Here is a 24,088-nt window from a genome sequence, read left to right as displayed (position 1 = left end):
ATCCGTACCTATACATATTCATTCAGTGGATTTGTGGTATTATCACTTTAAACAGTTATTTTTTAGATCAATTAAGAATAACAAAAATAAAAGATTCTGTTATACCATTTTTTATTCATTCTCCAACATCCTTCCTTTAGATAGATTCCCACTTCCAACCTACATAATTTTTCTTTCCTCAAACAGAATCATTTTTTGAAGGACAGGTCTGCTGGTATTTTTATTCCTATGTTTTGTCTATTCAAGCAAGATTTTGTTTTTTTTTTTACTTTTGAAAGATAATTTCATTGGATATAGAGTTTTGATTGGTGCTTTTCTTCTTTTAACAGTTTAAACATTTCATTCCATCATCGTGTTCCTGGTTTCTATGAGAACTCCACTGTCATTCTTATTCTTGTTCCTCTAAATGTGAGGTATTTTTTTCTCCTTGGGCTTCTTTCAAGATTTTTCTCATTGACTCTGGTTCGCTTATGACATGCCTAGGTGTAGTCCATTTTGAGTATTATGTAATGAGACACCAGATCTTATTTCAACCTTCTGTTTTGGCTGGATTTCCTCTGAAACTGCTCTGGCAGCAAAGGAGGAAGGGTTACTCCCAGCTAGGGTTATAATTCCAGGTCCCTCACCTGGCCGCTGGGGAAGAGGCTCCGCATTACTGCCTGACAGAGATGCAAGTTCTGAATCACCTCTAGGCCTCCACTGAGACGCTCCATCTGGGATGACTGGAATTTTGGTTTCTGCTCACCACCTCCACTGAGACGCTGCATCTGGGATGACTGGGAATTTTGGTTTCTTCTCACCACCTCCACTGAGACGCTCCATCTGGGATGACTAGGAATTTCTGGTTTCTGCTCACCACCTCCACTGAGACGCTCCATCTGGGATGACTAGGAATTTCTGGTTTCTGCTCACCACCTCCACTGAGACGCTCCATCTGGGATGACTAGGAATTTTGGTTTCTGCTCACCACCTCCACTGAGACGCTCCATCTGGGATGACTAGGAATTTTGGTTTCTGCTCACCACCTCCACTGAGACGCTCCATCTGGGATGACTAGGAATTTTGGTTTCTGCTCACCACCTCCACTGAGACGCTCCATCTGGGATGACTAGGAATTTTGGTTTCTGCTCACCACCTCCACTGAGACGCTCCATCTGGGATGACTAGGAATTTTGGTTTCTGCTCACCACCTCCGCTGAGACGCTCCATCTGGGATGACTAGGAATTTTGGTTTCTGCTCACCACCTCCGCTGAGACGCTCCATCTGGGATGACTAGGAATTTTGGTTTCTGCTCACCACCTCCGCTGAGACGCTCCATCTGGGATGACTAGGAATTTTGGTTTCTGCTCACCACCTGGCCTCCTTTGACACACCCAGCGGGGAGGCAGGGTGGGCTCCTCATTACTGCTAAGTGGGGGTAGAAGTTTAGGCTTTCCCCCGTGGCAATGGAGACCTGTCTCCTTACGTGGCCCTCTCTGACACCAACCCATGGGAGTGAGACATGCCCTGTAAGGGGCTTTGGTGGCCGTGGAGGCGAGGAACAGTCTCTCTCACTGTGTTTGGCTGGAGTAGCGTGGTGTTGCCGAAAGTCTTCTGTCTGCGGAGGCTGTATCTTTGGCCCTTTGGCAAGAGAGCAGTCTTTGGTTAGGATTTCCAGGTTGCTGGCTTCTTTATGTCCATTTCTGGGATATATGTGCCAAATAAAACAAAATGAAACAAAAACCAGGGAACACACAGTCATATAGTTCTTTTAAAGCACTACATGGCCAAAGTTTTCAGCCAGTGTGCTTTCTTCTTTTCATATTTTAGAGTCTCCTTATGTTTATTTTGTACACAATATCCTAGGTTTTACTAAATGGGAAGAATAAGAAGAAGTATGTCTACTATCTTTCTATTCTAACAATATTTTGTTATTATATAATAAAGTCCATTTTAATATTATTGAGAGGTATTTATTTAGAAAATGCTTTTTAATGATTTTAGGTAATCACCTATTTCTATGTATTTTTATTCTTCTGCATGCTAACATTTCTCTTTTATGTGTGTTCTATCTATTTCCATGTGCCAGGTTATTTCCTAAACTGGCATTTTGTTATTAGAGCTAACATAATCAATTTAGAGCCATGAGAGAAAAGATCTTTCTTTCTCTCTCAGTAGATCTTTTTACGGTCTGATAGGAAGATCGGGAGTTCAGAGGGCCTTCATTCAATTGTAAATCCTGCTGTTTATTCTCTAATCTTATTCTATGATTTTTAAAATGGCAGAGTTGAATGTTTATTCTGATAATGCCTGTTTCATGAGCCACACCGTAGCTTGGAAGCATCTGCATCCCCTATACTTTGTGACATGTTACATGGGTATTGCACGAGCAATCCAAGTATTAAGAGCAACCCAACCAAGATATTCCTATTGATGGCAAGCCACTGAATTTGAATGCAAACAATAAAAACACAGGTGATGAGCTGTCAAAAGTTATGCATTTTTGATCGATTACTGCATTAAAACACTATTGTATAAGACATAGCTCCAGACAGACAATCGCCTTGTGAGATTAATCTAGATTCACAGGTGAATACTACTTTTTAAAAGTCAGCATTCTTTACATGCCAGAGTTGTCAGTCTTACAGTTTATTCAAGGATTATTGGCCACTCCACAGTCTGTTGCATGTATCCTGAAAAGCATATTGACATCCACTTATGACTCCCTCTCATGTTAAATGGAGTAGCTGCACCTTTGAAAATGGTGCATTGATTACCTAATTTTCCTCTTCCCCCTAAAGCATCCAACATTTGTGTTTCATTTGTAGTGCTACTTTCCTTGCTCAGAAGTATGGACTTCATTTCATCCATTTCCTCAAGCCAATTGATGGGCTGAGTGATTGGCAGTGGATCTGATTGCCAGGTTTCATTCACCCATGAGCTGTACACACCTGTTCCTCTGCCAGTTCAATAATATTCTCAACACATACAACGCGACTCTGATGACAAAAGCTCCATAGCTTGATTGAATTCCTTAGTGCCTCTTTTCTATGCCTTTTTCTGAGATTCCCACTCTTATTAACCCTTTCAATTGTATACTTCCCTACATTTCTTCTTTAATGATTATTTCTTTGCACATGTTTAGAAAATTTGCATTACAAGACTAATATTTTACTATTTCCTTACATTTTGAATTCTCAACAAAAATCACCCAACTACCCCTCTGACGTAATTCTTAGCAGACCAAAAATCCAAATAATTTTCATTCTAATGTCATATCTCATACACTTTGTAAGGAATTGATTTCTTTCAACCTCCCATTCTCAACACTTCACATTGTACAGTGCTCTCTGTTTAACGATTCAAAGCACTGAAAATGTTCTAATGATTTGTTTTCTTATTTTCCACATTATCTTTAATTCCATAAATGCCAAACTTGCCTGGGCCTTTGACAAACAAACTAGGAATATTAAAGCCATAGATACACAATTTTACTTTAGGTTTAGTTATATTGTGATTTAAAAGTTCAAAATCTCAGTGGTTGAAACAGTAAGGCCTATTTCTTGCTCAAGCTGCAAATTCATAGTAGGTTGGCTGAAGTTCTCCTCCATCTTTTTCATTCTGGGGCCATCATTATCTACTTGTTTGTTCACTGATAAGCTTTTATTTTTCTCTCTTCTCTATAGAAAAAAAATACTCTCTCACTTTTTCTTCCCAAACCATGTAGCCATTTTTAACTATTCCATCATCAATTAGTTTCTAGCTAATATTCTCTGACCAAATCTAGTGACTTCCTTCCTCCTATCGTTTTAGCTACTTTTTATGTACAATCCTCCCTGATAATGTTCACATTATATTCTCTAGCTTTAATGTGTTTAAAAGCGTGCGTGTGTGTTTATGTGTGCGCATATATGTGCATATTCTCTAGATGCAGTCAGAGGAGGAATTAATACAGAAACTTAGTTTGCTTTCTCTCAGAATCGAATATGGACTTTTGAATGAATTGTCTACATATGTCCTTTTGGAATCATTGATAGGAAAGCATTTGATCTCTTAGAGAAAATGAAAAAGATGCAGTAATATATAGTTACCATTGTCAATGAGGCTCAGAAAAGTAAAATAAAATAAATACAGATGCTTTGAAATAATATAGGTACTACTGTACAACATGTTTACGAATTACTGACTACAACTATTGGATGTGTTTTAAGAGTATTTTTGTTCTTAATGTCTTGGTTGTGGCACTGAATATTTGTATTTTGAAAGTTTTATGTTCACAAAAAGCATGTTGCTCTGTTTCGTTGTTGAGCTGGGTTATAATTATGTTAACTCTTATGTTTACTCATTGGCTTTTAGTATTTCCTAACTTCAGTGATTAGATTAAATTATCCTACCCTAAACAAAGTTATAGTTTTTCATTTATATGAGTGATTATTTTATCATAGTTATCCCTTCTACTAAACTATGACAGCTCTAACGGTAAAAGACATATGAATATTTGGCTGTCATTGTATTCCCAGAGCCTAGCATAGAGTACCTTGTTGAAAAATATTTTTGATTTAACAAATCAATACAAAATATTTTTGTAGGTACTATTTTGTAGCTATCTATCTTGTAAGGAGCAGATGATATATATATCCATATGATCTAGATATGTTTACCCTCTAAGTGAAAGAATATTTCAAACAATTTAAACATTTAATGATATTTTATTTAAACTTTTCTCATTGTGTTCGTCTTGTGAGATTAAATTTGACTCCAATTAATTTTGACATTAATAAAAGGGCTAGCACATATATTTATACATATAGTCACTGTGATAAAAGCTAAGACCTTTCAATTGCAAATGGTAGCAAATCAAGTTCAAACAGAATGGAGTTTACTGACGCATGACACCAGGAAGTACAGGGATAAGGTTGACTTAGTTAACAAATACACACAAAAGTACAAACAATGTGAATGTGAATATGATTAGAAATTTAATCTCTCTCTCTCTAATCTCTATCATTTATTTACTCTCTTTCTCAGAACTGGCTTCATTTTCAGATGGTTTCCTTTTAAAAGTTGGCCCGGGCAACTGCCATGTTAAATCTTTCTTATCCAGCAGTGAAAGGTCACTAAAGCATCTTTTTCTAAATAGCAGCTGCAAAATTCTCTGGTAAAACTCTCTTTGATCCATGATGTTGTGCCACATCCAGATTCCTGATTCCATCGCTGAAGTGATTGGGCTCAGCCTGGCGACCACAGGGTGAGAACAGCCTCATGTAAACAAGGACTCAGATGGGAGAAAAGTGGTTTCTGAAATGGTTGCTAAGGAAGCAAAACTGTGATTGCTGCAGTAGACAAGATAAGCGGGGGAGTGGTGGTCTCATTCCTGACCCCCAGGTGGGACACAACAACTTGTCTTTCATACCCTTAATGAGAGAACAATGCCTCGTGACTCTTTACTTTTCTCAGAAGGTTTTTAGTTTAAAATATCTTTGTTTCTTTCTCAGCAGCAGAACTAAGATTCAGCTCACCTTTTACTTAAAATTCTCTGAATCCAAATACCAGGATGTAGTTTTCTATTAAGCACACAATAGATTTGTAGCTTTTCTCTCCGGGTTTTTTTTTGTTTGTTTGTTTTTTGGAGACGGAGTCTCACTCTGTCGCCCAGGCTGGAGTGCAGTGGCGTGATCTCGGCTCACTGCAAGCTCCGCCTCCCGGGTTCACGCCATTCTCCTGCCTCAGCCTCCCGAGTAGCTGGGACTACAGGCACCCGCCACGACATCCGGATAAGTTTTTGTATTTTTAGTACAGATGGGGTTTCACCGTGTTAGCCTGGATGGTCTCAATCTCCTGACCTCGTGATTTGCCCGCCCCGGCCTCCCAAAGTGCTGGGATTACAGGCGTGAGCCACCACGCCCGGCCAGTTTTTCTCTCTGGTTTTCTATGTACCTATCCCTGAAGTATTTACTATGTGCATATCCTTTTCTTACCTGGAGTTTAAGTTGATATAATCTTAAACTATTGACTGGCTTTTATATCAAATAGCCATATTATACTCCCTCCTTCGTATAAAAACTACAGCATAACTTGAAACAAGTTATAATGTGTTTAAAGCTATTGCACTCATTACTCATTGATTTACCTTTGTTAATCAATTTATATATGTATTTTAAAAATCAAACATATTATGAAAACAAGTGTTGTCTTCTAGGGAAATAGAAAGACAGACATAAAGTCATCTTAGTCGTTCCAGGAACATGTGGTTTACTTGAGAGCATAGTCACTGGAGCATTGCCAATACACAGTACTGCAAGTCCAAGCCAGCGTGTGATCAGAAACACACAGATCACAAATCCCACAAGAGTTTTCAGAATTATGGAGGAGGCCTTTCTGGGATGTTTAGATGAGATAGAATTCTTAAAATGAATTATATTTTAGAAGGTAGTGGGAAGCAGGAGAGTTGTAAAACTTCTTCCTGTGATGGGTAACAATGTTCATTTTTAAATAATCTGTATTAGCGAAGCAGCATTGTTGTCTGGGGTAAATACTCGAGATTTGTTGTCTTAAGGCCATGAACAACTAGGATGCAGACACACAGGGTGAGGTTCAGAGCGGAAGTTTAATAGGTGAAAGAAAGGAAAGAGCTGTCTCTGCTGCAGGGGGAAGGGTCCCTGAGAAATGGGTTGCCACTTTCTGGGTGAAATGCAGTGGATTTTATAGATGAGCTTGAGGATGTGGTGTCTGACTTACATAGGGCACAAAAAATTGGTTGGACCAGGTGTGCTATTTGCATAGGGTGTGAAAAACTGGTTAGAGCTAGGTGTGCCATTTGCACAGGATTTGAATACCTGGCTGCCCCACCCTAAACTTTTATTTATTTTTATTTTTATTTTTTTTTTTGAGACTGAGTTTTGCTCTTGTTGCCCAGCCTGGAGTGCAGTGGTGCGATCTCGGCTCACCACTACCTCCACCTCCTGGGTTTAAGCAATTCTTCTGCCTCAGCCTCCCGAGTAGCTGGGATTACAAGCATGTACCACCATGCTGGACTAACTTTTTTGTATTTTTAGTAGGGATGGGGTTTCTCCATGTTGGTCAGGCTGGTCTTGAACTCCCAACCTGAGGTGATCCACCTGCCTTGGCCTACCAAAGTGCTGGGATTACAGGCCTAATCTTTTATTATACAGATGGGCTGTCTGCCTGGCCGGCGCCATGTTGCTTGGTTCTTTATTGCCCACGTGGTAACAAAGAAAACGGGAGATGGAGCCTCCATGTTGAACATGCCTGGTTTACAGGTGGCCCTTTCTATTGGCACAGTTGCCAGCATTCCCCTGTGCAAGCTTTCCATTTCCTTATCTGTGTCTGAAGCTCGATTTTTCAGGCTGCTCTTTGTTAGAAAAGAAATGATTTGGGGGCTGCTTTTTATTAAAAGGGGAATTCTTCCAAGGACTCTTTTACCCTTACTCTGTGCCTAAGTAATTTCTTTCTATCTCCCATGTCAGTAGTATGTGTAGTAATAATGTTTACTTTCACATACTTGTTTGACAGAGATTATAGTTGGACTATAAACGATTTTCATAAGGAGTTGTATTTTCAGGTGTTGACAACAAGTCATAACTTAATTTGTCCATAGTTAGCTCTTTGATTTAAACTAATTAATGATACCATATTAACTTTGAAAACCAGGATTTTCTTTCAAACTTTACTGTAGAAATGTTGGATAAACCTCATACCATTTAGGATGTTAGAACCAGTGAGTCATAGCTAAAGTTAAAATAATATAACTTACCATCCATTTAAGTGATTTGTATTATATTTATTTATTGGATAATACTTTTTTTCCTAAAAATTGTTTTTAAAGATGTTTGTAACATACTACCTCATAAATTTTATGTGACTTAGCCCATTAATACTAAAGAATAAAATATTTAACTACATTGTTTCTGGACATGATATTACTGAATTTTCCTTTAAGAAGATAAATTCAGGAAACATGACTATAAATTAAGACAAAATATAAAAACTCTGTCATGAATGCTGTACAAATTATTCTCTTAAAATGCTGAAATATTTCCAGAGCCATCTGTAGCATGGACAAAACTTGAGAAGTAGGTTAGTGTGATCCTCACTTTTCCCTAGAATAAGGGTATTTTTATTCTCCCCGTTAACTTCCCATCTTGCCATAAAAGTCACCATCTTTAGATACCATGAGGACCTTAACATTCTGTTTGGCTTGACTTCTTAGACATATTTTTTCTTAACGCTGTAGCCCTGACATCCTTTTACTTAGAGGATTTATTTTAGAATACTTGTAAGTTTAAATTATTTTTCTGCCCCTTTGAAATATAAGCATTTTTTGAAACCTCCTCCCTGTTTTCAGAGCCAGGCAATGTCTTTCACAGTGACCTTTGAGGTGTCTCTTAGACATGCAATCGTCGGCCAGGCACGGTGGCTCACGCCTGTAATCCCAGCACTTCGGGAAGCTGAGGTGGGTGGATCACTTGAGGTCAGGAATTCAAGACCAGCCTGGCCAACATGGTGAAACCCCTCGTCTCTACTAAAAATACAAAAATTAGCTGGGCGTGGTTGCACGGGCCTGTAATCTCAGCTACTCGAGAGGCTGAGGCAGGAGAATTGCCTGAACTCTTGAGGTGGAGGATACAGTGAGCCAAGATCGTGCCACTGCACTCTAGCCTGGGCAACAGAGTGAGACTCCATCTCAAAAAGAAACACACAAAACAGAAATGCAATCATCAGGGAAGATGGTGCCTCTGTCTTCCAGCGTCTGTGGGAGGGTAGGTGCCTAACCTCTGTGGGCATCTTGCTCCAAGTTGAAAAATTTCCTCCTATGATGGAGATAAAGAAAATTTTACTTTTACTTTGGTGAGAGGCCAATTAGGAAACACCGATGACCTAAGATTTTCCCCACACCAGCTCTTAAAACTTTTCCCTCTTTTTCAAGAAGCTGAGCTCAGACTCAGTTCTGATTCCTCTTCCTTAGTGCAAGAGTCTGGAGTAAAGTTTTCTTGCCTGTTTAAATTTTCCTGGTGCAACTTCTACTTTGATAATATTCACTCATTATATAGCTCTTCTCTGTCTCTTACCTTCTGCTTCTCTGTAGCCATCCACACATCTATTTGCATTGATACCTACCTTCGGGCATATAGAATGGCAGTAATGAAAATAGTTGCCATCTATTAAAATACTTGGTCAATTGGGTCGTGTTAAAAGTCAGAGTGTGGCCTATAGTTTACATGTTCAAAGGGAATTTTTTTTTTCTTATTAGTGTTATCAAATAGTCTTTTTACAGATGGTAATCGAATTCTTCTTTAAAAGCTAATTTTAAGAGTATAAACTTTATATGCAGTCAATACATACATCGTTAAGTATCCATGTGGGTCCTAAGATTGCTTTATTTACCTCCACATATGCCATGTTGATGTGATATTGTGAAAGGAGAATACATCTCAGGACCTCAAACTCACTAAGCCAAAGGGAAAAGTCAAGCTGGGAACTGGGCCGCACAAACCTGCCTTCCATTTGATTCCTAAATAAGATAGCTTCAAAGATAAAAAGCTACATACCTCCCTCACAGTTCCCTCCCCCCGCCCCCACCCCCACACAAAATTCCTTGTGGGACCCAAGATCTTTCCCCTAAAACAGTTCTGTTGAATTTCACCCTGGCAATGTAAATCGATAGTGTATCTTTGTGGGTACAGGGCAAAGGAGAAAACTCAAAGTCATCCCTCTGCTCACCTGAGACAAATGCATATCTGTTAGCTTCCTGTGCCCTATTGTCTATGTTATCTTATGTAAAAATGCTGATTCACTGAGCCAGATGAAGGTGTAAGTAACTATTCCTCTGATCCCTGTCACATGTAAATTGTGTATTCAGTGAAAGGCTGATCAAATACTCAAAAGAATGCAACCATTTTGTTTTTCTATCTACTGACACATTTTACAAATATTTCTCTTATTCCAATATCTGCCCTTTCCCCTTTCAATATCGAAGCCTTCAAAGTCATCTTTGGAGAAAGGCATAGACCTGTCTCTTGAGTGCACGTCCTTAACTTTGACAAATAAACCTCATGAAATGATTAAGACTTTCCTCAATCATTATTTTTAATTTAAAATGTAAACTGGACATTCATATAACTAGAATGTTTTATTTATTAACTTTTAGCTCAAATTTTAGAAATAATTTTAAACCAACAGTGAAGTACAATAGTAGTAGAGAAAACAACAGCTGTATATTTTTTATCCAAATTCACATATCATTACCATTTTGTTCCATGCTTTTATCACATACTCTTTTTATACATTTCATTTCTTCCAGTTTGTTATTTGTCTTTCAACTTTGTTTTTGTGTTTTTATTTATTAGCCAGGCTATTGCTTTTAATGTAAAAATATATTCGCCTGCTTCATATTATATTTTGGCTTTGTATCATGTTTAGAATACTTTTTCCACTTTAACCTCTCTATAGAAAAATTTACTTATGCTTTCTTTTAATACTTGTGTCATGTTTTATATTTATATTATTGGTGAATTTCAAGTTTATCTGTGAGTTTGGTGTAAGGAATGAATCTTATTACATCATTTCCCAGGTGACTATCTGGTTGTCCCAGGACATTTGATAAAAAGTTCATCTTTGCCCCAGTATTTTGAGATACAACATTTATTATTTACCGTATTACTGTGTCTATTTCGGGAATTTTTAATCTATCTGACTGGTCTGGTTTCTGCATACCTGTGCCAAGCTCTTTTTTTTAAAGAGGCTTTGAAGTACACTTTAATATCTGATAGGGTTCATCACTTCACAACCTCTTCCTTTTGGGATTTTCCCTATTATTTCTGTGTATTTTTTTTTCCATTTGAATTTTTATACACTTTAGACTCTTATTGCCTGGTCAAATTATTGGTCTATTTACACTAAGACAGGACAGGTCTAAATCCTATCTCATTGAAAATATACATTAACTTAGTGTGATATGACTTTCTATCAAGCTTAAGACACATTTTTATTTTTTGAAGGGTATATTTCATATTAGCTTAAAAATAAAGAAAAAGATTCTGAGCACAGGTTCCAGGATGACAGACAGAAATGAAAATGAAATCAACTTGTGGAATAGACCCCTAACAACACATACTCATTGTTAATTGTGAAATGGTTATTAAGGGAAGCACTTGAGTAGCTTTTCTTAATACTGCATGAGAGGGGGTAGCTTCTATTGTTGTATAACCTGATTATGAAGGAAAAACTAACTACAAATACTTTCATCTTTTAGTATGTCTCTATCTTGGAAAAAGAAAGCCTAAACCATATATTCATTCATGGGTACGTGTGTGTGTTTGTGTGTGGGGATGTGTGTGTGTGTGTGCCTAGTCAGTCCATTAACCACTATGCATAGAGGATAAATGATGTATAAAAACAGGAAAGGTGTCCAGGTGTGGTGGCTGACGCCTGTAATCCCAGCATTTTGGGAGGTCAAGGCGGGCAGATCACGAGGTCAGGAGTTCGAGACAAGCCTTACCAACAGGGTGAAACCCCATCTCTACTAAAAATACAAAAATTAGCCGGGCCTGGTGACGCGCCTGTAATCCCAGCTACTCAGGAGGCTGAGGCAGGAGAATCAGTTGAACCCGGGAGGCGGAGGGTGCAGTGAGCGGAGATCGCACCACTGCACTCCAGCCTAGGCAACAGAGGGAGACTCTGTCTCAAAAACAAACAAACAAACAAACAAACAAACAAACAAAAAACAAAAGGTAACGCCATTCAAAAATCCTATTCTAGAAGATGAGGTATGTATTTGCCAAATAGGTGTAAACTTGTGACTTTCTTGAGGAAGTGACTTTTGAGCTAATATTTGAAGGCAGAGAAGGAGATAAAATGGTAGGCAAAAGCAAAGAAGAAAGTTGTGGCCAGTGTGGAGACGATCTGGAAACAGGAAGAATGGGGTCAAGGAGGAAAAAACGGAAGGCCAGGGTGTTTGGAGTGCAGAGCCCTACCGAGATCACGGTTTGAAATGTGGTAAAAACATTCGCGGTAGCCAGACCCTATAGATGTGTGCATGGCTTGTTGAAGTCGTTTCTGAAAACCACGAAGCCGTTGATTGGACTCAGTTGACGTGAGGAGAGGAAAACATAACCTGGGCTTGAATATTAAAATAATCACTTTGGCTCATTTTTAAAGAACTCTTTTTAAGACAGTTTTTAAAAGAAGAGGGCAAGTTTGTATATGGAAGGTGTCCCCGGGTGGCTGCTGCAGATGTCCTGAGAGAGGTGATAGCTTCACATGGAATTATGGGGAAGGAAATGGTGCATATTTAAAATGGAAATAGCTATGGTGATTTGGAAATGCTAAGGGCTGGAACTAAGTTTAATCTTAGGGAATGAAAGGATTGTCATACCCATTACTGACACAGAGAACTCTGGGGGAGAGCCCGCTTTGGGGTTAAGGATGCAAAGGCCAAAGTTGGCAACATTGAAGAGAGAGAGATTTCAAGTAGGAAGTTGCATATATAAGTTTGGAACTCAGAGATGATATCTAAGTTGTTTTGTAAATAGACATATCTCACAATCATGCAATTTGTAAGTCTTTTATTTTAATGATTAATGGAGTTTCTGAAAGAACAGTGATTCTATCCACATGAACTTGATCATAAATGATCTGTAAGCTTGTGTTTTAGGTCAACTGTGCAAATATGGGAAAAGCACACGGCAATTCATAGGAGGATGATTTTCAGTTAGATCCGTCCTATGGCCTAAAGGTTTGAGAAGAGCAGAATTAGAGGTACAAGACGAGTCTGTGTAGAAATAAAACAAAACAAAAACAAAATTTTGTTTTAGAAGAAAAAAATCCATATCTGACTAGTTCAGGAGGATTAGATGGTTCTCAAATGTCACGAAGAACTAGATTCTAGACCTTTGACAAACGAATTCACCTTGTGGAAACAGGGCTATTAAATAGAATTTGAGAGATAAGGGTTAGATGAGATAATGTTTGAGACTTCTTCACATTTTAATATGCTACAAATATATTATTTCTGGTTTTCTTTAAATGTCCCCCTCCACCCTGACACACACACACACACACTCTTACACCCCTAATTTTCAACTTAGTTTATAGCAGAGTTTGCCATAGCAATTTATACAGCAATCTTCCTTACAAGATTCTGTTATCAATTCACATAAGTTGAAAATTATTGCGATTGCTTCAGAGTACCAGTTTTTTTTTTTTCTCCAAAGGTCTGTGAGAAAGTATAATGTTCTCAAAGGTAACATTTCCCAAGAGGACACTGCCTGATTACCATTCCTTAAAAGCTGTTGGGGTTTCTTGGACCATGAAATGTGGTTTTAAAAAAAAATAGAGAAGGCATCCTTGTTTTTCTTTGTAGGCGATCATTAGCTTTAAGTCACATACACTTATTACTCATATTATTTATTGTCATTCACACTGGGTAATCTAAGTAAATTAATAAAACATTTAATACATTTAGATATGATATATGTGTATAAGATTGGGAGCAAAACTCATATAACTATGATGCAAAACCATTACAAAGCAATATCTTGCACAAATATATATATGAAAAATCTGATTAGAATAAATTTTTATCAATTAGAAATCAATTTAGTGTTTCCTAAGTATTTTGTAGATGATTTTGTCTGTAGTAAAGTATTACATTATGTCTTGCATCAAGTCTCATGAATGTTTTACTACTCTCCTTAAATAAATTTGTAAGTAGCATTTGTGTTAATGTATCAGAAATCAAGCACCATAGTATTTAGTTGATACACCATATTTAGTATGTACTATAAGATATCGAGGACTGCCATTATTTCTATTCATCTGTCATGTTTTCCAGATTGTCAACTCATTACTAAATGTGTTTTGTTTAACTCTGTATCCCAGCATGTCTGGTATAAGTAATAATGGCACCGAGCGTGGTGGCTCACACCTGTAATCCCAGCACTTTGGATCACCTGAGGTCAGGAGTTCAAGAACAGCCTGGCCAACATGGTGAAACCCCGTCTCTACTGAAAATACAAAAATTAACCAGGACTGGTGGTATGTGCCTATAGTCACAGCTACTCGGGAGGCTGAGGTAGGAGAATCGCTTGAACCTGGGAGGCAGAGGTTGCAGTGAACTGAGATTGAGCCACTGCACTCCTGCCTGGGCCACAGAATGAGACTCCATCTCAAATAAATAAATAAAAATACAAATAAGTAGTAGTGGCAGAATGGATATTTATTGATACAATAAACAATCTAGGGACCAGTTACATTTTCCAGTCCCTCTTAAACACTCCTGCGCCAGGGTAAAACACTTAGCTGCCTGCTTAAGAAATGCTTTCTCCTGAAAGATACGAATGTGAGAATGTGAATGAATCGATGCAGTTTGCTCTCAAGACCCTCTTCAAAAAATTTGCCTTCCTGTGCCTACCAATCCAAAGCTATTGTATCATAAGTTGTTCCTACCCAAAACTGCTTTAAAACCATCTGGATGAGAAATAAAACATTATAAATACCCTTCCTGAATTTTTTCTCTTTTGAGATACTGTGTTCTAGCAAAGTGGTATTCTTCTTCCCTACAGTAAATCTTGTAAAATGTACTCATCATGAGGTTTTTCTGTTGATCTGGAAAATGGTATCCATTGTACAACTATGACAATCTGGATGTTCCAACAAGATCAGATAGAAATATCCTCAGCATCACATTTCAGGCCCTTTAATCAGAAACAGCTCACTTCCCTGAGGCCCACAAAGCCTCTGACTACAATGGTAATAAGTATGCCCTGTGTTTTGACTAAACTGAAATGTCCTTTCTTGAAACTCTCAATCAGGAATTTCTTTTTTATGAATCTTTTGATAATCTGAATGGGGGTGAAAACTCTAACCCATGGGGAACAATTGATTGGTAACCAACCTCACTACACAATCAGTTCAATTTTGTTTTTTTGTTTTTGTTTTTTTTTCTCTGCATTATTTGTTAACCTATAAAAGGAATTTCAAAGGGAAAAGGGTGCTTGTAGATCCTGCAAGTTCCTCTCTTCAGACTGTCTACATTGCTGGTCACTTCAGAAGGCTGCATTCCATCAGCCTCTTTATAGAACACACTTAGATTGAGTCACCTTTTCCACGTAGCAAAAGGGCTTTCATCAGTCTTAATGTTACTGAGAACAGCTTTGTTTTGTTTTGACTGACTAGAGAATGTGTCATAGCTCCGGCTGGCAGTGACTAGTCTTTGGTCATGTTCTGGAGCCACCTGGTTTGCACACGTGTCGTTTTCACCAGCAAGTACTATTTTTATGGCTGGTCACCATTTGGCTCTACAGTTCAAACACTTGCCTGCTTCATCTTTTAACATATGTGTGTAATGCCCCGGTGGGATTCATGGCTGTAAGGACGATAAGAAATTGCACTGGCCATGTAGGGGAAGCTCGACATGAATTATGTAGTTCATTTAAAATGCACATCAAAGAGAGATCACTTTGTTTAACATAAGTGAACTCTCCCTTCAATTAGATACAACAGTTACTGAACTATTAATATGTATACAAGAAAATTAATGTGGTTGGATTCTTAAGGAAAGCATTACAGTATATTAAAGGTGTAAATTCAAAGAGACTCATAGTTATTGAATACACTAAAATAGTTAATATTTTAGGCTAAAATGTAAACTTAACTTATCACCTAATTTAATAATGATGTTATACTAAACACACACATACAAGTATATTAAGATTAAATTAAAAGAATTTGCTGCTTGCCCCAACAAATATTTGCTTCTGGAAGCTAAGACTATGAAACAACTATTTACTTACACAAATCAAGTGAATTCTTCAAGATTTCTTTTAAGACATTGTTCTGTGCCTCCCAATCCAAGCTAGGATGTGATAAACTAAACTCCACCCGTAGATAAACTTCACCCTACAAGTTTCATCCCAGAACCACTCAGCCGAGCCTGTCAAACCTCATGAATACCTTTCTCTAATTTCCTCATATTGAGAAACTGCTAAGACTCTATTAAGGTAGCATTCTACATTTTAGTAATTCTAATAAATTTAGTTTCTTGGCCGGGCGCGGTGGCTCACGCCTGTAATCTCAGCACGTTGGGAGGCCGAGGCGGGCGGATCACGAGGTCAGGAGATCGAGACCATCCTGGCTAACACGATGAAACCCCGTCTCTACTAAAACTACAAAAAATTAGCCGGGCGCAGTGGCGGGCGCCTGTAGTCCCAGCTACTTGGGAGGCTGAGGCAGGAGAATGGCATGAAGCCGGGAGGCGGAGCTTGCAGTGAGCCGAGATCACACCACTGCACTCCAGCCTGGGCGACAGAGTGAGACTCCGGCTCAAAAAAAAAAAAAAAAAAATTTAGTTTCTTTTGCTCAACAATTTTGAATGGTAGTCTTTTATGGATTCAAAAGATAGCAGCATTGATAATAATGAAAACAAAATTAAATGACATAAATGGATGAATTTTATGGAAGATATTATGTTAATTAGAGTTCTTTAAAAGATCATAGTATTTTCATCTTTTAATCTTTATCAGCTTTAATTTAATTTAAGCTTTATCAGATTTTTAACATCAGTAATATATATGTAATATATTATTATAGTAATTTTTAACTTCATAATATACTGAAAATATTTTTAATTTACCACAGGATTAAGCAATAAATTTACCTCAAAATAATACTTCAGTGAAATGAGAACATACAAGTTAGAGTTTCTCCTGAAAATATAACTTTAAAATATAATTTGACTTTTCTGTTATTGACAGATAGATTAGCTATGAATGTAAGAATTTCTACTTTTTCTTCTTAAAAACACTGAACTGAAAGTTAGGTCCTTCAGCAGTGCGTCTGCCATATGTCGAGGGTGTGACAGAATGGGAACACTTATAGCCCAAATTAAAATGTCTCATGGTAGTCTCCCAAGTGATTCTGAAATAGAAAAAAATATAAGCCAAGGTCAGAAAAATGTCACCATGTGAACAAGCTGTCAAGTAGCCTCCAAGGAAATATGTCCAGTTGACTTCTCTATAAGTAAAATAAGTCATGTAAGTGAAAGAGTACAATTTAAATGCACCTTCATTAAGCTTATTAGGGATTAAAGGAAAGATAGCAATTTTTACTTCCTCTCAAAAGAAAGAATATACTTTATTTTTTCTCTAATTCTTGCTACTTCCCCAAAATTCTGAGATGGGGCTCAGTAAATTGCCTAAATATTATGACTTCAAAAGGAGTTCATAATTTGGCCTGAGGTGTTAGGGAAAGAGGGTTATCGTAATGATCATAATGCGGTGGTGAACATAATGGGTCCTCTCCAGAGGTAACTGTGAAATCAACAAGTCCAGGGAGTTCTGATCGAAACCAGGTTCCCTTTTTGATAGACTTGATCATCTCACCTGTTTGCTCATATACACGTTTCATAGGTCTAACCGTCTATTTAGATTTGTTATATTAACACATTAATCTGTTAAACTGTTGCTTCCCCAAAATTGCAAGAATTGTGGTCATGCATTTTAAATATTTGTTTCAAATATGGGATTCAATAATCTTGAAGAGTTGAAAGTTTACAAGTCAATGAAGAAAATGAAGTATTTACAGTAATGGAGGGAATGGGTAATGTAAATGAATTGTTTGTTAATAGGTGATGCACAAATAATGCATGCCACATTTCCTGCTCGAGTCACTGACACAGAAACTGATAAAGAAGTGAAACACTGTTGTTAGTAACAGAGACAGAGAGACACAGACAGACTTTAACGCATATTCACTCCCGAGCTATAGAGACACCGAACTTTATTGCTACAGGCGGTTAAACCTCGTGCACAAGCTCGACTGGCTTAGTGCCTCCATAGAAGTGCCTTAATTGAATTGCCATGTAAGGCTGTGCCCTTGTCTTTTATCGAAGGTTATTCTAAGAAACAGCCACATGAAGAAAATTTCTCTATCTTTAGCGAAATTGCAGATAAAAGCAGTGCCTATTATGCTAGTTAATGTCCCTTTTAAGATTTCACACAATACACTTTTTAACATCTAATGCCATATATATCTATGTATTGACCTATTGAAGGTATAGTTTAATGTCATATATATATTTATTTTGTTCACAAACACACACACACACTCACAGACACACACACAGTCTGCTTTCCTTTTTTTCTCTCTTTCCTTTTGAGTGAAAACCACATAAGCCATTGTATCTTGGTTTTTCCTTATTGTTTTGATATGCAAAATTAAACTGAATTTGTTCTCTGTGGCTCCTGATGATATATATATATATATATATGTATATGTGTATGTATTACGTATACATATATATATGTATGTATTATGTCACAGATTTACTTGTAGATGAAGAAACTGAGCATCAAAGATGTGAATTAAGTTGTCCCTATTCCAGCCTCACAGGCAATAGATGGCACAGGGAAGCTTTTGCTGTTTTTCAGTCTAAGCAGAGTTGTCATTCTTTATTTTACGCCACACTTATCAAAGTGCACAAGTCAGGCACCCTGCCTAAATTACATCCCTGCTGCCTGTCATGGAGCCTAAAACTCAACTTTGTTTCATTATATTCATTGAGCTTTAGAGGCTTTCTCTATCTTAAATGTAAAATCCACAATGGACGGACCACACGCAACTTTGTATATTAAGGAGGTGAAGTACTAGAAACTTCTGCTTTCAGAGAGGCACACAGGGAGGAAACAAGTTATTAAAAGACACACAAATACATGGCCGGGCGCGCTGGTGTGCGCTTGTAATCCTAACATTTTGGGAGGCCGAGGCAGGTGGATTATCTGAGGTCAGAAGTTCGAGACTAGCCTGGCCAACATGGTGAAACACCATCTGTACTAAAAATACAAAAATTAGCTGGGTGTGGTGGCATGCGCCTGTAGTACCAGCTACTTGGGAGGCTGAGGCAGGAGAATTGGTTGAACTCAGGGGGCAGAGGTTGTAGTGAGCTGAAGTCATGCCACTGCACTCCAGCCTGGGCAACAGAGCAAGATTCCATCTTAAACAAAGAAAAAATATATAGAAATACAAAAAGGCAAATCCACTACAAAGACAGTTTTTCTAGTATTTGTCACTCCATGTTTTTCAGGCCACAAAAGAAGATTAAGATATTCTGAAAAATTTTTTTGATATCTATTTTACTATTACCATCTAATGATTTATTTTAAAACAACATGCCTTCAAAATGAGAATAAAATAGAAATAGTCCAAGCAGAGTAATCAATCTAAAAAAAGATCAAATGCAAATCAACAAGAAACATTTAAAGACTAAAATGCTAATGATGATGAAGTAATTCTGAGGTAACATCTAGTAATGAGATTCACCCCATATTGAACACTTTTAGGCAGTTTTTAGAGAAATTTGAAAGATTCCACTCTGGTCTAATCTACTCTACACAAAACAAAATTGTTTAAAAAGATGCACTCCCTTATGGGGAGACATAAAGAAAAATTAAAAGGAGACATCTGCCTTTTGGTTGTAGGCTTTCATGTAATTCTGCAATACTTGCACCATTAGCAAGGGAAATAATACGTTACAGGATTCCTGATGGAGGATTGTTGAGCTAACTGCCTAGAAAGTGGAAGACAATTGGCATATATTATCACCAAAAAAAGTAAAGTTTCCATTATGATGGCAGTCACCAAAGAAATGACAGTATTTACAAATGCATAAAATTTGAGAAGGTAGAAGAAATATGAACAGTATGGGCAATGGAGGTGTAACATCATAAGTACCAAAAGAAGTGGTGTTCAGATCATCCTAGAGGAAATGAAAACATGTTACCCAATTTAATTACCAATGAACTGAGAGTTATCTGCTACTACATCAAGTAAAGATTATTTTGTGCCTGATGCACAGAACGCATTACTAGATTTAGAGTTGTGCATGCAGAAGAGATGATGCTGCAAAATTTAAGGGCATCCACTTTTAGGGAGAAATAAGCATGGCTGTTGAAAAAAGCCCAACTTTGACTAGTATATGTTTAATGTAGAAGATATCTTCTACGTATACAGGTATTAGAAACACATTTACATAGGTAAAACTATTTATGAGAATCTATTGCTTCTTGTACTATCATATTACTAAAATACACTATGTGGCAAAATCAGTGAATTAAAATGGAAAGCACTTTGTAATTTCGGGGTGGGAAAATAGAGTTTAAAAAGTCAGTTTTCAATAGCAACTTGCATATGACTGTGTGTATTAGTTTTCTATTGCTGCACAACAGATTAAAACAAATTTAAGTCACGTAACACATAATCTCACAGTTTATGTGGATTAATAATCTGGGAGTTGCTCTGCCAAATCCACTTCTCATGATCTCACAAGGATGCAGGGCAGGAAGAAGCTGGAGTGTGTTCTCATCTGGAAGCTCTTCTGGGGAAGAATCTTTTTCCCCATTCATTCAGATTGTTGACAGAATCCATTTTCTTGCAGCTGAATGCTAAGGAAACTAGCTTCTTACTGACTCTTGGCTGTGGGGTTTTCTCAGGTCTGAGAGACTACCCATGCCGCTTTGCTACGTGGTCTTCTACTGGGCAGTTCACAGTATGGCTATTTGTTTTTTCAAAGTAGGCAGACAAATCTCTCACCTCAGTGTGCTAAACAGAGTCTAACATAACACAACCATGGTCATGTCATCACCTTTGCCGTTCTCTATTGATTAGAAGGAAGTCACAAGTCCCACCTCCATTCAAGGACCTGACTCATTGGGACTCACCTTAGGGTATGTCTTCCATAGTGAGTGATTACATATGAGCACAAACAGAGAAAGAATATGACAAATTAAATATCATCTCAATAAGACATTAATATATGACTTTTTCTTTTGAGTTAAAATTATTAAATTGTAGAAGGAAAGTAAATGAATACAGGCCAGGGTTTTTTATATCACTGCCACCTTAGAAAACCTGGTTGTGTATGGGCTACAGTACACCCATTTGCAGAAGCACCTGGAAAGCACTGACAACCCCAAAATATATCAATTTTTGTGCTACTCTCTTTGTTATTGGAAATCATCATATAATTGTCTCTAAGTAACTTCTGTGTAAAAATGTTTCAGAAGCTGAATATCTCATAAAATAATGGGAACAAAAAATGATACAAAAGGACCTGCAGTCAGAGGCACATTAAATGTTTTGCAGATGCCACAAGGTAAACAAAAGGTTGAAGACATATTTGTGTTCTGTGCTCTGTCAAAAATCAGACACACACACAGACACATGCTCAGATCATACAAAAGCTACTAATTAATGAACATCTATTACATATCATCTAATACTACAAGAACTCAGAGGAGTATGTGTTAATACCTTCTTCTATGGATTGTGAGGCTAACTTTTAGAGAGGATAATTTGAATAACAACAAGTTGCATTGTAGCATATTATTCAAAGAGCTTTCCATTTATTAACTCATATAGTCTTTACAACAAGTTTATAAATTAAGTGCTAGTGTTACAGATTATAAAAATGAGGCACAGATAGAGTAAGTGTCTTCTCCAAGGCCATCTGGTTATCATGTCACAAAGCTAGGAACCAGGCACAGGACACAGAGTTCCAGAGTCCCTGTCTTTACTCACTGTGGTGTGCTGATTCCCAGGGCAGAAAGAGGATTTAGCACTTATTTCCCCACCACCTAAATGTGAGGTGCCAATTGTTCTTAACGGAGTAGTCAGACTATTACTATCAAACTAGAATTAGATACCTTTACTCACTCAAAATCCTGAGACGGCATCCCACCTCAGGGTATCACGATTTAACAGATCTCACCCTCTCTCCTCTTGTCACTAAGTTGTTCTTGCTCTCTTAGGAAAGGCTGCAGAATTTTGAATTTTCATATAATTTTATGTTAGAATTATCTTAAATTAAGAGAGAAAATAAATATGGCTTTCAAAGCCTAAGTTTAAAATTTAGGTTTTAGCTATGCCTTCTGGAACTAAAGACAGATAATTTGGGTGCTGAATATTAAAATAACTCATTCATCCACACATTATTTTGTCAAGTTCTAAGGATTTTTTTTTTTTTTTTTTTTTTTTTCTTGAGAAGGAGTCTCGGTCCGTCGCCCAGGCTGGAGTGCAGTGGCGTGATCTGGGCTCACTGCAAGCTCTGCCTCCCGGGTTCACGCCATTCTCCTGCCTCAGCCTCCCGAGTAGCTGGGACTACAGGCGCCCACCACCACACCCAGATAAATTTTTTTTGTATTTTTTAGTAGAGACGGGGTTTCACCGTGTTAACCAGGATGGGCTCGATCTCCTGACCTTGTGATCCACCCGCGTCAGCATCCCAAAGTGCTGGGATGACAGGCGTGAGCCACCACGCCCGGCCAAGTTCTAAGGATTTTTATAGTGGCCTAGATGTTGGGTCTTAACTCATGGCTTTGAGCTGTCTTAGTTCATTTAGGAGCTACATTCTGCCATGTGTCTCTGATAATTGTGGGTTCACTCACTGAAGGAAGTTAAAGGCAAATCCTCGACTTTCATTATCTCTTCAGAAGGATGTTTCTGGATTTAATCACAAGGAACAGACATTATTTCTGAAATGTAAAGGCAATGGCCAAATCAACCTTGCTTGTAACATTTTTATGAATTAGGTGCATTTTTTTCCTATAGAAAAGAAAGTGTCAGAATGAAGTGTCATGGTATCGAGTTTTAGTACACACGTGTAAGCCTCAGTTCCTGCTATACATAAGCATGTCTCAGCTGCTTATGAAAATGTACACATTGCTTGGCCCCACACAAAAGTCCTAAATGAGGATTTCTGGAGAAAGAGTCATAGCATGTATATTTTTACAAAGCTGTCTCTATGCAATTCTAATGAGCAGCTAGGTTTGTGAACCACTAGCATAGAATAAGTAATAATAATCCAAACAAGAAGTCATCTGCCAGTTGCTGTGGAGCAGAAAGTAACATAATCTCAGGTGAGGAAAAATGGAAACAGATTATGTTTGCATAGAGGTTTACTCAAGTACATTCATATATACTGACAAAAATGTATTAATCCCATGATGTTGAAAACATAGAAAACCATAATAGCATTTTATTGAGCACCTTCCTCAAGTATGAAACTTTGCAATGTATTTGTGTTTGTTAGTGGACATATTTTTTTTTTTACCTTTTCATTAATCAATTTAGAGTAAAATATATTCTTCAAAATTAGTGCTTGAACATATAGTGTAATGCTGAATAACTTATAGTAATTGTATCAAAACAAATAGTTACAGAGAAATTAAATTGTAGCCTTAAGGCTCTTCTCTCTTCTTTCATATATTTATTTGCTTTTGATTTAGTCAATTTACATATTCTTTTGTTCATATTTTCACCAAATAAATTAAACATATCAAAAGCTTTATTCTGTGACAGAGTATTACTGGCAATAAAGATCCAATGGTGAACAAGGCAGATACAATCCTGGTATCAGAAAACTTACATTCTACAAAAATGATAACCAAGAAAAACCTTAATAAAATGTTAATTAATAAGATGGCAAGAAGAATAAAATGACAAGAAGGAGGCGACTTGGCAAATATTAATAGTAAACATGTATCAAGCACAGGGAAGAGCTAGTATATAAGGTGTTAGAAAGAAGCAACCTGGGCGAGGCAGGAGCAGAAAAGCTTGCGTGGCTGGAGTCTGTAGGACAGTGGTGAGAACAGCACAACAGAAAGACAAACTTGGGCTGCACAGAGAAGCCGAAAGAGGGAGTCAGTACTGAACTCATAGTGTAAGGAGAAGGTACTGGAGTATTTTAAGAAAGGCAATTGTTTGATCTGGTTTACAGCCTCAAAATGATCACTCTGACTGCTTTATGAGCAATATAAGGGTCAAAATGGACAGAAAAATCACCCTTTTATGACTATTGCACTTTCCTGGTACAGATGAGGGCTTCTACTAGGAAGGTGGCAGTGAGGAGGGAGGGCAGGGGGCTGAGTTATGACATGTTTTGGAGGTCAGATGACAGAACTGGATGATGGTGTAGATGAGAGTGGTGAGTGTGTGTGTGTGTGTGTGTGTGTGTGTGTATAAAACCATCCTCAGAATGTGTTGATAGTTTCTCAGGATGATTACACTGTATCCCATGTGCATGGTGTAGTTTTTAAA

The sequence above is a fragment of the Pan paniscus genome, chromosome 17, assembly GCF_029289425.2.
Source record: "Pan paniscus chromosome 17, NHGRI_mPanPan1-v2.0_pri, whole genome shotgun sequence".
NCBI lineage: Eukaryota > Metazoa > Chordata > Mammalia > Primates > Hominidae > Pan > Pan paniscus.
The sequence above is the reverse complement of the archived record's forward strand: the minus strand, read 5'-3'. Positions refer to the sequence as shown.